This window comes from Monodelphis domestica, chromosome 1, assembly GCF_027887165.1.
Source record: "Monodelphis domestica isolate mMonDom1 chromosome 1, mMonDom1.pri, whole genome shotgun sequence".
NCBI lineage: Eukaryota > Metazoa > Chordata > Mammalia > Didelphimorphia > Didelphidae > Monodelphis > Monodelphis domestica.
This window is the reverse complement of record NC_077227.1, coordinates 31,021,790-31,035,983: the sequence shown is the minus strand read 5'-3', so window position 1 is coordinate 31,035,983 and position 14,194 is coordinate 31,021,790. Positions and strand designations below refer to the sequence as shown.

General features: G+C 41.8%; 1 protein-coding gene across 4 annotated transcripts in view; it reads right to left on the bottom strand.

The window, feature by feature from the left end:
* The window catches only part of HK1 (hexokinase 1), a 152,972-nt gene that overhangs the window by 126,767 nt on the left and 12,011 nt on the right, over window positions 1–14,194 (bottom strand). For 3 of the 4 annotated variants that reach the window (XM_007505871.3, XM_016427079.2, XM_056796392.1), the window contains one exon: window positions 9,793–9,985. The gene's annotated coding sequence lies outside the window, so the exon portion shown is untranslated. The remainder of the gene's footprint in view (window positions 1–9,792; window positions 9,986–14,194) is intronic. The other variant, XM_007505872.3, reaches the window with a different exon arrangement.

The window sequence follows — 14,194 nt, the reverse complement described above, 5'->3', positions numbered from 1 at the left end:
CATTTTACAGATGGGAAAACTTCGGCCCAGGAAGGTTAAATGACTGTCCCAAGGTCACACAGCTCAGTAACTGTCCAAATCAGGATTCCAATCCAGGTATCCCTTACTCCAAATCCAATGTCCAATCTATTCCGCCATGTTACTTCTTGGCTTAGCCTCATGGGGAAAGTGCTTGTTCTCAAGTCACAGATTCTAGGTTTAAATGTTTTCTTATTCCTTACTAGCTACATGACCCCCTGGTTAAATCACTTGACCTCCCCAGGCCTCAATTTCCTCATCTGTAAAATGAGAGGTTTGTACTAGATGACCTCTCAGGGTCCTCATCTTGAACCTATGAACCCATTCTTCCTAATGGAAAGTATGAAACAGTGGATAACTACCATTCCTTTTGAATTGGCATATATATTCAGTGATTTATGTCAAATTGTGTATTTTTATTAATACTAAAAATTAGTTGCCTCTCGAATGGGGGAGGGAAGAAGGGAAGGAGACAATATGGATCATATTACTTCATAAAACATGTAGAGACTTGTTTTTAAAATAAATAAATAGCTATTTAAAATAAATAAATAAAAATTATTTGCATTACCAGTAGAAGATAGGAGATAGTAGAAGAGAAGGGTAGAAGCATTCTGCCTATGGGAAGAAGGATTCTAGAATGTAGCATTTGACAAATAAAATCTCAAAGAGGATGATCAAGAATTGGGAACATTCAGAAATAAAACTGGGGAAGAACTTTATTCCTCAGGATGCCTGGTCCCAGAATGGGAACACTCACTGGGAGACCTCCATATTTTGCATGCCCCTTAATGATTTTGTCAGCAGCAGAAGATGGTGGAAGAATGGAGGGAGGCCTTTGCTAGGTTTGTGAGCACACCATTGGTGGAATTGATGACATTCATATGGCACTCTGAAGTTTGCAAAGAGCTATAAACCTTTGTTATCACTAAGCCCTCATGATAACCTTGAGAGGTAGTGACTGGAGGTATTGCATTCCCATTTCACAGATGAATAACCTGAAGTTCAGAGAAGATCAATGACTTGGCCAGGTTCATTCATTCCTTGCAGAACCAGGGAGTTTATTTGGGTGGATTTAGAATGCCTTAGAATTAGAAATCCTTGTTATCCTTATATATTTCAATAACTATTTTATTTTTATAACTCACCATTTATTATTTTTACAATTCAATCCTAGATCTTCTAAAGCTCAAGTCAGTGACTCTAAGCACTTTGAAATACTGCCTCTCAAAAAATAGCATCAAGTATGTTTGGCACATTTCTCAGTGGTAGTCACTGCATCCAGAGTCTTTTGGAAGCTTCCCACTGAAGGCAGAGAATCCTGGCTAATGTCCTGGGAACCTGGCACTGAATGAGAAGGAACAAGCAGGACTGGACTTCAGATTTCATTGATACAAGAATATAAAGACAATGAAGGCCAGGACTTTCTCAGCAATCTGTGGGCTTAGAAAGTTACCCCATCATGAAGTTCAGTGACCTGCCTAAGGAGGCAAAGCGGTCTCCTCTCCAGCCACTGAATCCCATGCAGCTAATCTCCCCCATTCTCCTTCCCATTTCTAGTATCCCTTTACCTATTGTCTTCTCCCGATTAGACTATAAGCTCCTTGAAGGAAGGAACTGTCTTCTTTTTCACTTCAATTTATATCCTTAATGCTTAGCAGCGTGCTTGGCACATTCTCTCATATTATATAATCTATCAGATCTTTTATCTATCTACATGTAAAACCTAGTGGAATTGCACATTGGCTGGGGGAAGGGAGGAGGAGAGGGAAAGAACAGGAATCATGGAACCATGGGAAAATATTCTAAATTAATTAAATAAATACAATTTTTCAATTAAAAAAAGATCTATTATCTATCAAACATATATTATATATCACATATCAATCTATCTCATCTATCTATATTAGATCTATTCTATCACCTATCATTATCTATTTATATCTATCATCTATCTATATCTATTAGATCTGTCAGTATCTCATATCCATTATCTATCATTATTATATATCATTTATTGTATCTATATTCTATCTATCATCTATTCTATCATCCATTATATCTATGCTACTATATATAGAATCTATTATATCTATATTCTGTCTATTCTATCATCTATTATATCTATCATATATCAATCTGTTATCATCCATCTATATTGATTGTATCTATCATCCATTATATCTGATATCTAGCAATCATCTATATCTGTAACCTATTATATCTATATGCAACTTAGCATCTATATTTTATATCAATCTATATCTGTTTTATCTTTATCCATTATTGTATAATTGAAAATCTGTTACCCTAAAAACTACATTTCCCAGGAACCCACTGACTTCCTGTCATTACATATACTTCCTGTAGACAGGAGCTAAAATTCAGTGGTCATTCCTGGGTGCTCTCTTGGCTTCCTGTTGCATGGTAAGCAGGGATTTTGAACAGGCTGATTAGCCATGGGCACATGGTTTTATTTTGTATCCTTTTTTATTCCTTTATTTCTAATGATCATTAATAAAATTCCTAAAATATAATATTTTATTATTGCACATTAATTTTAATTTTTACATTATATCTATCAATAGTGATGTATTTCATTATATCTATCACATATGTAGCATCTGTCAATCATTTACCTATGTCTGTCACCTATCTGTTTTATCTATCACCTCTCAATCATCTATTATATCTACCCATTATGTCGCTATTATGTCATTTATTCTCTCTATATTCTATGTATTCTATCATCTATTATCATCTATCAACCTATCATCTATTTCTGTTATGTTTATCATCTATTAATAATCTATATCTATATTCTATCTATTCTAGCATCTAGCATCCATTAATCTATCTATATCTATTATATCTATCAATATCTGTCCATTATATATATATCACTATTATATCTATCATCTATCTCTATCTGTCTATCTGTATGTGGGAGTTAGATTTGAACTTCCTGGCTCTGCTGCCATCTTTCTAGTCTCTATGTCCATGATGGCGAACCTATGGAACTGTGCCAAAGATGGCATGCAGAGGGCACTCTCAAGTTTTACTGGCTGTGAGGCTGGCCCCACCCCCAAATGAAGGGGGTGGACATTCTAGCCTCTTTCCACTGTTGCAGGTGCTGAAGGAGCGCTACTGAACCCTGGGTGTGGCCACTCCCCTCTGCTCCACCCCCCCACCCCACCCCCAGCTCCCAGGAGCTGAGCAGAGGTGGTGGGCACAGTGACTTAGGCTACTTCCTTCAGATTGGCAATAGATTCTAAGCACCTATCACCCTGCAAAAGGTAGAAAGCCCTTTTTGTTTTTGTGGACCCTAACTGGGTGAATAGAACAAGTAACAGTCCTGCTTTTGTAAGCAAAGAATTGTTTGGGCCCAGGCCCTCCTGATTGCTCTGCCTCCAATTAAAATAACTCCCTAAGCAAATATAGGTCTGAGCCCAGCCCTAAAGGGATATGCTAATCAGATCTTCCCTCTTCCTTCAAAGGAGGTTGGAGAACTCACAGGCAGCCCAAACAGAGGGATCAGCTAACCTCTCCTTGGGAGGGTTCCTGTGGAGCCATCCTACCCACTCCCACACAGTACAACTAGAAAGGCAGAATACATGGGCTTGTGTCTCTCCATTAAACCCTTTATCCTCCCAGGAACAGGTGGAGGTTTCTCCTGGGTTTGTGATGCTCTTGGTGCCTCAAAGGCTACCAAATGCCAGAGGCTTCCAGGAAATTCCTATCCACTCCAGTTCTAACATAGCTTTTCCCTTTTACTAGCTATTCCCAGGCCAACCCGTGTAAGTGCTTTGCTAAGGGTTCGGTCACTGACCCTTTTCCTTTTAATATGACTCATGCACTGTGTAGAAATTGCACTGGGAATGGAGAGCTGATCTCTATCTATGTAATTGTATGTATTGGTATCCTCCAGCAGCCACACAGTTGGGGCAGGAACCGACACCCAGTCTGGGGAGTGGGTGGGGCATAGCATGGGGTCCCTAAAAAGTTCCAAAAGTGCTGGGAGCCATCAGGCCATGATGCCTTGACAAAGTCATATGTGGTAGCTAAGAAGGCCACAGAGTGGCCCTTGGCAAGATGTGATTGCCCACTTAGTGCCCCTTACATGACTTCTCTCATCAACATCCCTTACCTATGGAATTGACATGACTATCATTCCCCCTAGTCTCAGAAGGAATAATGCAAGAGCAAAATACCTGTACTCTAATTCCCCAAAATATCACCAAAAGATCAGACCCTCAAACCCTATCCCAAAAGACTATCATGGTTTAACTTTTACTTAGACACATAATCCTCAGTAAAACCACAACTACAGGCCAAGCCCAGAACTTTCACACTCACAGAAACTTATTCTCATGAAATAAGCACACAAATCAATCATAAAGGCCCATACGATATGTACAGGTACACAACAGGTACACTAAGCTTCAATATGCCTCAGTGACTCAACTTCATAAACCAGTAACTCAGAAACTCCCTATCCTGAAAAATGACCAGTCTAATATTAAATCTGAATTGTGTTCTCAGCACCCCTCAACCTCAATGATATGATTGTTGAATTGTCTTTTAAGAACTTCTGATTAATTATTCCATTTTATTAAAAGTAATAAGTAATTTTCCTTGATTGTTTGTAAGCTCAAAACTTCTCACAGGGTAATGAGAAAATTAAGCCACCTGTGATGAAATCATTTATCTTGTGTGGAACCTTTATGCTGTCAACAATCTGTAATCACAATACAAGAATATAGAATGTTAATCAAGTGATTTGTTAAAAGTTAATGTATCACTTTTCCAATTATCTCCATTTAGACAAGTGTGTTAGGTAATGTATCTGTGTGCCAAGAAAATGGATATAAAAATAAACATCAAGCCTGGGGATGGCGGAGCAGCTATCAGATGCAAAGCATTCCCATGGCAGTAAAGATACAGCTGTCTTCCATTTGTTATTTTTTTTACTGATCTATCGCCACCTGTCGGGAACCCTTGGAGTTGTGAGTGAGGCTGGACCTTGCCTGTGGCACAAAAGGTTGCCCCCCCACCGCTATATGCCAGGTTGACATTAACTGAACATAGGATGAATACAGAAAATAGAATCCATTCAACAGAGTATACGTTTCTTGCCAGTAGGAATGGTTTTGCTTTTTAGAGAGGCAGTTTGTTAGAATGGTTAGTGTTAGACTTGGAGTCAAGAAAAACCACATCCCACATTAGACACTTCCACAACATGTTATTCTGGGAAATTCACTTAATCCCTCTTAGTCTCAGTTTTCCCTTCTGCAAAATGGAGATAATAATCACCATTAACTTCCAGGGTGAAGATCAAGTGGTATACATGAGAAGTGCTTTGCAAACCTTAAAGGGCCATAGAAATGTTTATTATTGTTTTATTCCTGGTGCCTCTCACAATGTACGGAACACAGTAAGTGCAAAATGTTTATTAAGTTGTTTGCTAAAGTGAATAAAAACAGGGAAAATCATGCATGTTCATTGCAAAGAGAAAGTGAATTATCCCAGCCCAGGAGCATGGCCTTAGTGGCTCCTCTTCTAGAATGAGTGGGTCTACACTGTTCATTTAGCACTTATTGATTACCAACTGCATACAGAGTACTACATTTGATGAAATTTCATTTACATGCCATCATACCATCCAATAGTTTACAATTGAACAAGATCACCCCCCCTACCATATCCAAACAGCTGTCAAGGCCTATTAGTTTCACTTTTGTACCATCTTTCCAGTATGCCCACTTCCCTCCTCTATCAATGCCTTGTGAAGATAGGATTAACTCTCCCTTTGTCTATTTTTAGCTAAACAAATCAAGAACTCAAAGCACTCCTACTTAACACTAAGAGAATTCACAAATCACTTACTAGAGTAAGCTCAAACCTCCAAAGGCTACTGCCACCCCTTTTGGGAAGTGCTAGGCAAATTGAAAGACTGTGTTTGGTTCTTGTAAAGTGGAGAAGGGACAGGAAGTGGAAAAAGGACTATAAAAAATCCTGAACTTCCTGTTCAAGTAACTTCTCCCTTTGAACTTCTTCTCCTTTGGAGTGCATCTTTGGGCACTCTGCATCAGTGAGCTGCACTGAAGGAGGAGACTTTCCCTTAATCCTGCGTCAGCTTGCTGGTTGAGTAGCTAGCCTTCCTTTCCTGGCTTCTGGAGAGATTGGTTCTGGAGAGGCCTTTCTTTCCTGGAGGAGGCTGCATTGATGGAAGCCTTGCTGAAGACACCACCAGGACTCCTGGTTTAAGAGACTACCACGACTCCAAATGGAGATTGGGACTTGACAACCCTTGCTGGGTGGTAAGCTGGATTTCTTCCAAGAGAAATTATAGTGTATCTAGTTAGGTAATACTTTCTACTTCCATCCTACATTTCTCTCTTTTACTACATCTCTATTAAACTAAATTATCAAGAGCAACTAACAGACTTGTGACTTGAGTTAATTTTTTTTTTAAATTGGTGACCACGATATTACTTTTGAACTTTCATATTTAGCACAAACCCTAAATTTTTTAATTCTTATAGCCCCCACCCTGGCATAGTTCTTCATTGCTTCTTGCCTTGATTATTGCAATGACTGCTTCCAGTCTCTCTCCACTCCAGTCCATCCTCCATTCACCCAATAAAGTGGCTTTCTTAAAGAATGGGTCTGACCATGTCAACCCCTATTCAATAAACCCTAGTGGCTCCCTATTTCCTCCAGGATCAAATACAAAATGCCCTATTTGGCATTCCAAGCCATTTATAACCTAGCCCCCCCTTCGACCTTTCTAGACTTCTTACACTTTACTTCCCAATAGGTATTCTCTGATCTATTGATAATGATGCCAACTGGGTTTTTGGAAATCCCAGATTTGCCCTTGTCCCCTGAGAACTCACCCTAGGGAAGTCCCAGATTGACCCTTTTCCAACTGAACAATAGACCTTAAAGTACTTAATAATCCCAGTTTAGATGGGACTAGTGGATATAGTCAAATGTTAAGTACCATTTTTTTGTCTTAGTAGTTTCTCCCATTATATCAAAATCCTCTCCTAGGTAGCCCAGCCCTTGACTGAACCTTTTCCTTTTGTATCCATTGTAAAGCTTCAGCCTCTCCCTGATAATCTGTCTTAGAATTCTCATTTCCTTGTAGCCATGGTAAAGTCAATCAATCATACTTCCCCAAAAGATATATAAGATCTCCAAATTCTGTTGTTCTTTGGAGAATCATCCCACAGTGATCCTCTCAGAGATACTGTTCCCAGAGTCCCAGAGCCCTTGGCTCTGTGTGACAGCTGAATATTGAGCACTATCTCTCCTAATTAAAGACTTTGGTAGTTCTGTTTTTCCAGATGACATTGGTCTCCAATTGAGGTTGACTCCAAGAACAAACCCCCCCTCCCTAGGCTCCCAGTGTTCTCTCTGGCCACCCCCACCCCCATTCCTGGAATGATCTCTCTTCTCAATTCTACATACTGACCTCTCTGGCTTCCTTTCAGTCTTCACTAAAATCCCAGCTTTTACCGGAAGCCCTTCTTCATTCCAGTATCTTCCTTCTCTTAATCATTTTCAACTTAACCTGAATAGAACTTATTTGTAGATGTTTGTGGGCACATAGTAAATGCTCAATAATGTTTATTGGCTGACTAATAATAATAGTAATAACAAAGACAACAATGATAATTATGGCTAGCATTTACACTTACTATCAAAGGGAAGAAGTAGCAAAGAAGAAAATTGGATTCAAAAGGGGGTTTTGTTGTCCAATAATGTGGCCGTGGCCATCTTTCTAAAACTCACAGCATGGGAAGGGCAACTCCCAGAGGTGCCCCTAACCACAAGTACAATCAATTCACCCAATCAGGTGCTTGAGATACAAAGACAAAAATAGAAAGTTATTAGTCCTCAAGATGTTTACTTTTTCTCAGGGGAGACAATATGTGCATGTGCTAATATGTAGCAAATATATACAAAATAATCTAGAATTGTTTGGGGCTGGAGGGCGTTAGCAGCAGGGATTCAGGAAGGGCTTTATGCTGGAAGGTGACTCTTGAGCTGAGTCTTGAAGGAAAGAAGAGATTCTAAAAGGCAGAGATGAGGAAGGAGCCCATTCCAGGAAGGGAGGACAAGGCAATGCAAAGATGTGGAGGTGGGAGATGAGAGTTTCATGTGGGAGGAACAGAAAAATCAGTTTGCAGAAAGAAAAGAAAGATGCATAATAAGGCTAGAAAGGTATGGGGTCTGGTGGGACAGGGTATTTAAAGCCAGAGGAGTCACTATTTTCTTCCAATGGCAACAGGAAGCTGGCATTCAAATATATTTGTTAACAAGTGCTCTCCATCATCTACTCTTGTCTTCCCGGAACACATCTAACCCTCCTCCCCCAGACAGCCCCTCAAATCCATGAGTACAGATAACATGGACCCCCCAAGCCTTCTCTTCTCCACAGAAACATTCCCTTCCCCTGATCCTCATATGTCTGGAGCTCTGAGCTCATTGCCCTGCTTGTTCCCTGGACACCTCTCAGATAATCAATGTCATTCTTAGACTGTGTGGTCCAGAATTGAACACAATGTGGAATGGGACCCGAAGAGGACAGAATTCAGAGGGACTGTCTTCTTTTGTCCCTAGAAGTTCTGCCCTTCTGAGTGTTATCCAAGTTGCTGTTGGCTTTTCTTCCCTACATCACTCTGCTTATGGTTCACTAAAACCCCCAGATCTTTTTCAGGACAACTGCTCTGCAGCCAGGCCTCCCCAATCTTGATCTTAAGAGGTTGGTTTTTTGGACCCAGGTGCACTATTTTCCAGTGATCCCTATGGAATTCTATCTTATTCAGTTAGGCTGGTTCCAGTCAAATAGGACATTTTGTATTTGATCCCGGAGGTAATAGGGAGCCACTGGGATTTATTGAGTAGGGGGAAAGACCCCATGCTTTTGGATTCATGAAAGCACAGAACCAGAGTTAAGAGTTTGAAAGGATCTCAGGGTCCAACTAAACCAAGAAAGTACCTGCCTCAAACCCCCCACCCTCACACACACACACACACACACTGCTCCCATCATGTGCTTATCCCATCTTTTCTTGAATACTTCCAGTGGCGGAGAACCTACTACTTATTGAGGCAGCCCATTCCACTTCTGCATAGTGCCAATTGCTAGGAAGCTTTTCCTTAAATTAAATCAAGCCATTTCTTTCTGCCAAATTATGCCAGAGTGCCTGGGTCTGTCCTCCAGAGTCAAGCAGAAGTCTAACTCTCTTCCACATGACTGCCCTGCAAATATGTGATGATGAGTAAAAGTCCTCTTTTCTCTAGGAGCTCCTACAATGGACGCTCATATCAGTCAATCAACAAACATTTTTTAACATCTACTGTGTCAGGCACTTGATTGACATCTGGGGGTTCTTTACTTTGTTTTGCATGCATGAAATTCTCTCTTCCTTCATGCCTCTTCCACAGCTCATAGGGCAAAATCTCCAGACCCTTCACCATTTGGGGGCTTCTTTCTATCAGGCAACATTCAATGGTGAATGCCTTAGAGTCAGTGCACACACTGGGAAGCACACCTCCCCCCATCCACCTCCTACCTTGGATGGCAATGACCTGGACAAAGCCCTGGTTGTCCTACCCTAGTTCTGGCTCTGCTAATCATTCCCACTTTTATAGAGGATCCTGAGACCTGCCAGTTAGAGAAGCACCAATAAAGATGAGGGAAGGAAGATTGGACTCTAAAGGGGTCCCGCTTTCATGTAGACTCGACTCCCCCTCACTTACCTATTTCCACTTGCCTTATGTTAAAAGCTGCTTGTTTGGGTTCTCATTTTTCCACAAAGACAGCACATGCTCCCTCCTGCAGTCCCACCAAGGTTTCTTGGCAGGAAGCAGGCCCCCCGAGTAGACTGGCCCCTCTCTCCGTCTGCTGTAACAATACTCCAGGCAAGAGTCCTTCAGTTAGTTGGTGGGTGTCCTGATAACAGAAGAGGACAAAGATGTGTTTGTCAGAAAAGCAGGGCTCTCAGAAGGCAACTCAAGTGACTTCACACACACACACACTAAAAGGAACTGGCTGGAGGCGGTGGTGCTATAACAGACTAGATTTGAAGTCATGGGACCTGGTGTGTGACCTTAGACAAGTCATTTCTATTCTCTGGAACTCCTCTTCCTTTTATGTAAAATAAAGGGCGGGTCTTTAATTAGGAATTTTTATGCCTGAGACAAGCAGAGTTGTGGGGAACTCACCTGGGCTATAGAATCCCAGGAATATTGATGATCTAAGGCTGAATCCTAGTTACCCTGCCTTAGTTTTTTAACTGATGAAAGTTATCCTAGATGGGCTTGTACTGATGGATCAGTTTCAGGGGGTCCTTGAAGTTGGATTGGAATAAATATATATATATATATATATATATATATATATATCTTTGTTTTTCCTTTACCTCAAAATGAAAGTAGCATTTCTTTCCATTTTTAAAAAGGTTCTGAGATTAGATCTTCCCTCTCCCTCCCAGTATCTGGATTCCCCAGAGTGCCAAAGGAGGCCAGGACATTAAAAAAGCTGAGAACTCCTGCCCAAGATGACCTCTAGGGTTCCTTATCACACTGAATGAAATTGGAAGATCTCATGAAAAATGACTGTCCACTGGAATGTGGACACTTTTACTACTTTTTCTAGTGAACATTTCATCACAGTCAATGTGGTGTCTCATTTGTTCTGCACAATTATCCTGCAATGGAGGGGGGCAATGATTCATGGGATCATCCAATGCCAGGACTTTTTAGGTAGCTAGTAGTGTTTTTAGAAATATTCTTGATGGATGAGTGCCAGGTCTGGAGTTGGGAGGACCAAATCCAGTATCACATACTTCTTAGCTGTGTTACCTAGGGCAGTGATGGTGAACCTATGGTACATGTGACAAAAAAGGCACACAGAGCCCTCTCTGCAGTTGCCCAACAGAATTTGTAACTAGAAAGCCAGAGGGGTGGAGCTGCTCCCCTCCCCAACTCAATGTGCCTGAGGACATTCCTCTCATCCTGGCTCCTCTGCCCAGCAGCCCAATGGGAATGCTTCTTTCCTCCCCTGTCTGGGATAAGGGGGGCATGACACTTGATGGGGGGGGAACAAGGTGGGGCACTATTTCTTGGGGGGAACAAGACCTAGCACCCCATCTCTAAAGGTTCCCATCACTGACCTAGGGCAAGTCACTTAACCCCCATTGCCTAGCCCTTATCACTCTTTTGCCTTGGAAACAATATACAATATTGATTCTAAGACAGAAGGTAAGGGTGAGAGAGACAGTCAGAGGTGGGGAGGGAGGGGGGAGAAAAAGACAGGCAGAGACGGAGAGGGGAGGAAAGAGAGGATTCAGGAGGTGGGGGGAGAGAGACAGGCAGACAGAGAATGAAGGATGGACAGAGACAGAGACAGAGATGGGGAGAAAGAAAGAGACAGAGACAGAGAGAGAAGCAGAGAATATCAGAAGTGAAAGGAATCTCAGAGGCCAAATGGACCAACCTGTGTAGAGTCAAAATTGAGGGGACTTTGAAAATTTCAAAGATCACCCTCTTTGATCACTTATTAAATAATATATGACCCAGAAAATTAATCATTTAAAATATAACACTTTATTAAGAGATGGGGGATTACAGAGAAAATGCAGGGCACTGCCTCAAGTTGTTGACCCAAGACAAATGCCCCAAAATTCACAGAAAAAATCCCTTACTTATAGGAGAATCCTGATGCAATCAAGACTCCCAGAAGGATTATAAGATTTTTACACTAGTTGGAGCCAGAATGTTGAATGGCTTTACAATGAGCACATTCAAGCTAATTAACATCTTCAAGAAATTGGAGAACAACTTCGCAATGGATACATCCAAGCAAATCAATATTTTTTTTAAATGACCAGGAAGTTGGAGACAAATACAAGGAAGGGAGTTGTTGGGACAGCATTATCTAGGATCAGTCAAACTCGACCTCTTGGAAGAAGCTTCAATAATCCAAATACAACACAATACAACGATCCAAATACAAAGCTACAATAAAGAGTCTTCTAAGACAAAAGGGTACTCAAGATTGGTACTTAAATAACAATGGGAAATATTCTAAAATAATTGATTAAATTGAAATATTCAATTCAAAAAATAAAGTAATAAAAAAAAAGATTGGTACTTAAAATTTGATCAGGGGTACTTCAGGATCTAAGACCATCAGTCTGGGACTCCCACCCAGGGCAATTCCTAGACAGACTCACTTAAAGCTGTAAAGTTTTTGTAAGGATGTGGGGAGGGGGGCGAAGAGCACCAAATTTTAGATATTAATAACTATTAATAAATTGAGGATAACACATGAGTTTCTCACTCCATACAAACCCAAACCAGAAACCTTGCTGCCTCATCCTCAATGAATGAATGAATGAATGCATGCATGAATGAATGAATGAATGAATGAATGAATGAAACATTTAAGTGCTTACCACTGCCAAGCACTGTGCTAAGCAAGCACTTAAAACGCAAAGCAAGGCCATCCCTGATCTCCTAAGAATCTTGCATTCTAACTGGAAGAACATACAGGTGAGGGGGCTCTTGAGATGAGTTGGTAAAATGGTACTTGTGGGTAATGGTTTGGAAGAGACAGTGTAGGCTGGTTCTGGGTAAGAAGAGATAAACAGTCACTTATGAGAGTCTGCTCGAAGACCTCCAGAGAGGGGGACCCCATCACTTCACAAAGGAATCCATCTTCTACCCAGGAGACTATACATTAGATTGGCCACTTGACATTCAGCCAGTGTAATCTGCCATTTTGTCCTACAAAGAGAAGCTTTGAAAGCCTGGGGGGCGGAAGGGGGGGGGGTTAATATATTACGGCCCTCCCTGGGGTGAGAATGCAGAAATAACCTCTTGCAATAGACACTTAGATGTCCAAAAGGAATGAGCGTTTTAGAACAGAATTTGTCCAGTTCATCCTTTTCTCAGATCCTGCAGCCCTGACTGGTTGGTCCTTGGCATGCTTCCTAAGTGCATTGGCACTGGAAGGGACCTTGGAAGATATTTAGGTTGACACTTTCATTCCACAAGTGAGGAAACTAAGGGTTAGCCCCTTGGTGACAGGGAGCTCATTACTTGTCATACAATTAGAGTGAAAAGAAACCCTAAACATGATCTCATCCAGCCCCTTCAGCCCCTTCAAGGACCAGAGATTTGCCCAAGGAAAGTAAACATGAGAGAATGCTTGGTCCTTCCTGCTTCTGGTGGATCCAGAATCTTGGGCATCACCAAGAATCACAGAGGGTTAAAAAGCCTGCTTGGTGCCCAGATTTAGAACATTCAGAGATGATGTGACCACAGCTCTTCTGAACCAGACTGATAGCCCAAAAGAGTTTGGGATTTCAGGGTCAGAAGACCTCAGTTCAAATCCTGCTTTATTACCCACATGATCTTGGGCAGTTCATGCTGCTTTTCTGGACCTCAGTTTCCTCATTTGCAAAATGAGGAGTTTTGACCAGAGAACCTCCAAGGGCCCATCCAGTGGGAACTTTATGAGTCTAGGAAGAACTCAGTAATCTAGACAGCTATTCTTCTGAAGGACACAATATGCCTCCCATCCCCTCTCCCAAAGAAAACCTGCCATGCTCACTCACTGTGAAATGTTGGCTCGGAACCATTCTTAGCATGATCAGCCTCAGGATGGAGGAGCCGAGGGGCCGGACCCTTGCCTCCCAGGTGCTCTAGCAGGTACCCAGTCCATTCACAGGTGATGGTGAGTCTGTGAAGGACCCCCAGCATGTGTCCAGGTCAGACAGATGAGTCTCGTCTACTGACAGCTGAAGAAGCCAGTTGGTGCTGGGTCCCCTGAAGCCCTTTTCTGCACTGGACCAGGGCTGTTTGTTGAACTAAAGCCTCGCTAGTTAGTGCAAGAAGCAAAAGACTTGCTAATCTCAAGGGAAAAATGCTAGCTATGTGCTCCCACAGTGTCCTAGCCTGGGAAACGTGGTAGTGGGGAGGGGGGCAGGGCAGGGTTCTCAGTCCCCCCCCCAAACGCCAACTCCTTCCCCCCATGACTGGCAAGTCCTCTTTGTGCAGACCTCGAACCACTGGAGAAGCTTGCCAATAGGAACAGCCAAGCCCCAGCTGCCTGGCTGCCGCCTCCTCTCTGTTCTAACTTCAGAGGAGCCCAAGT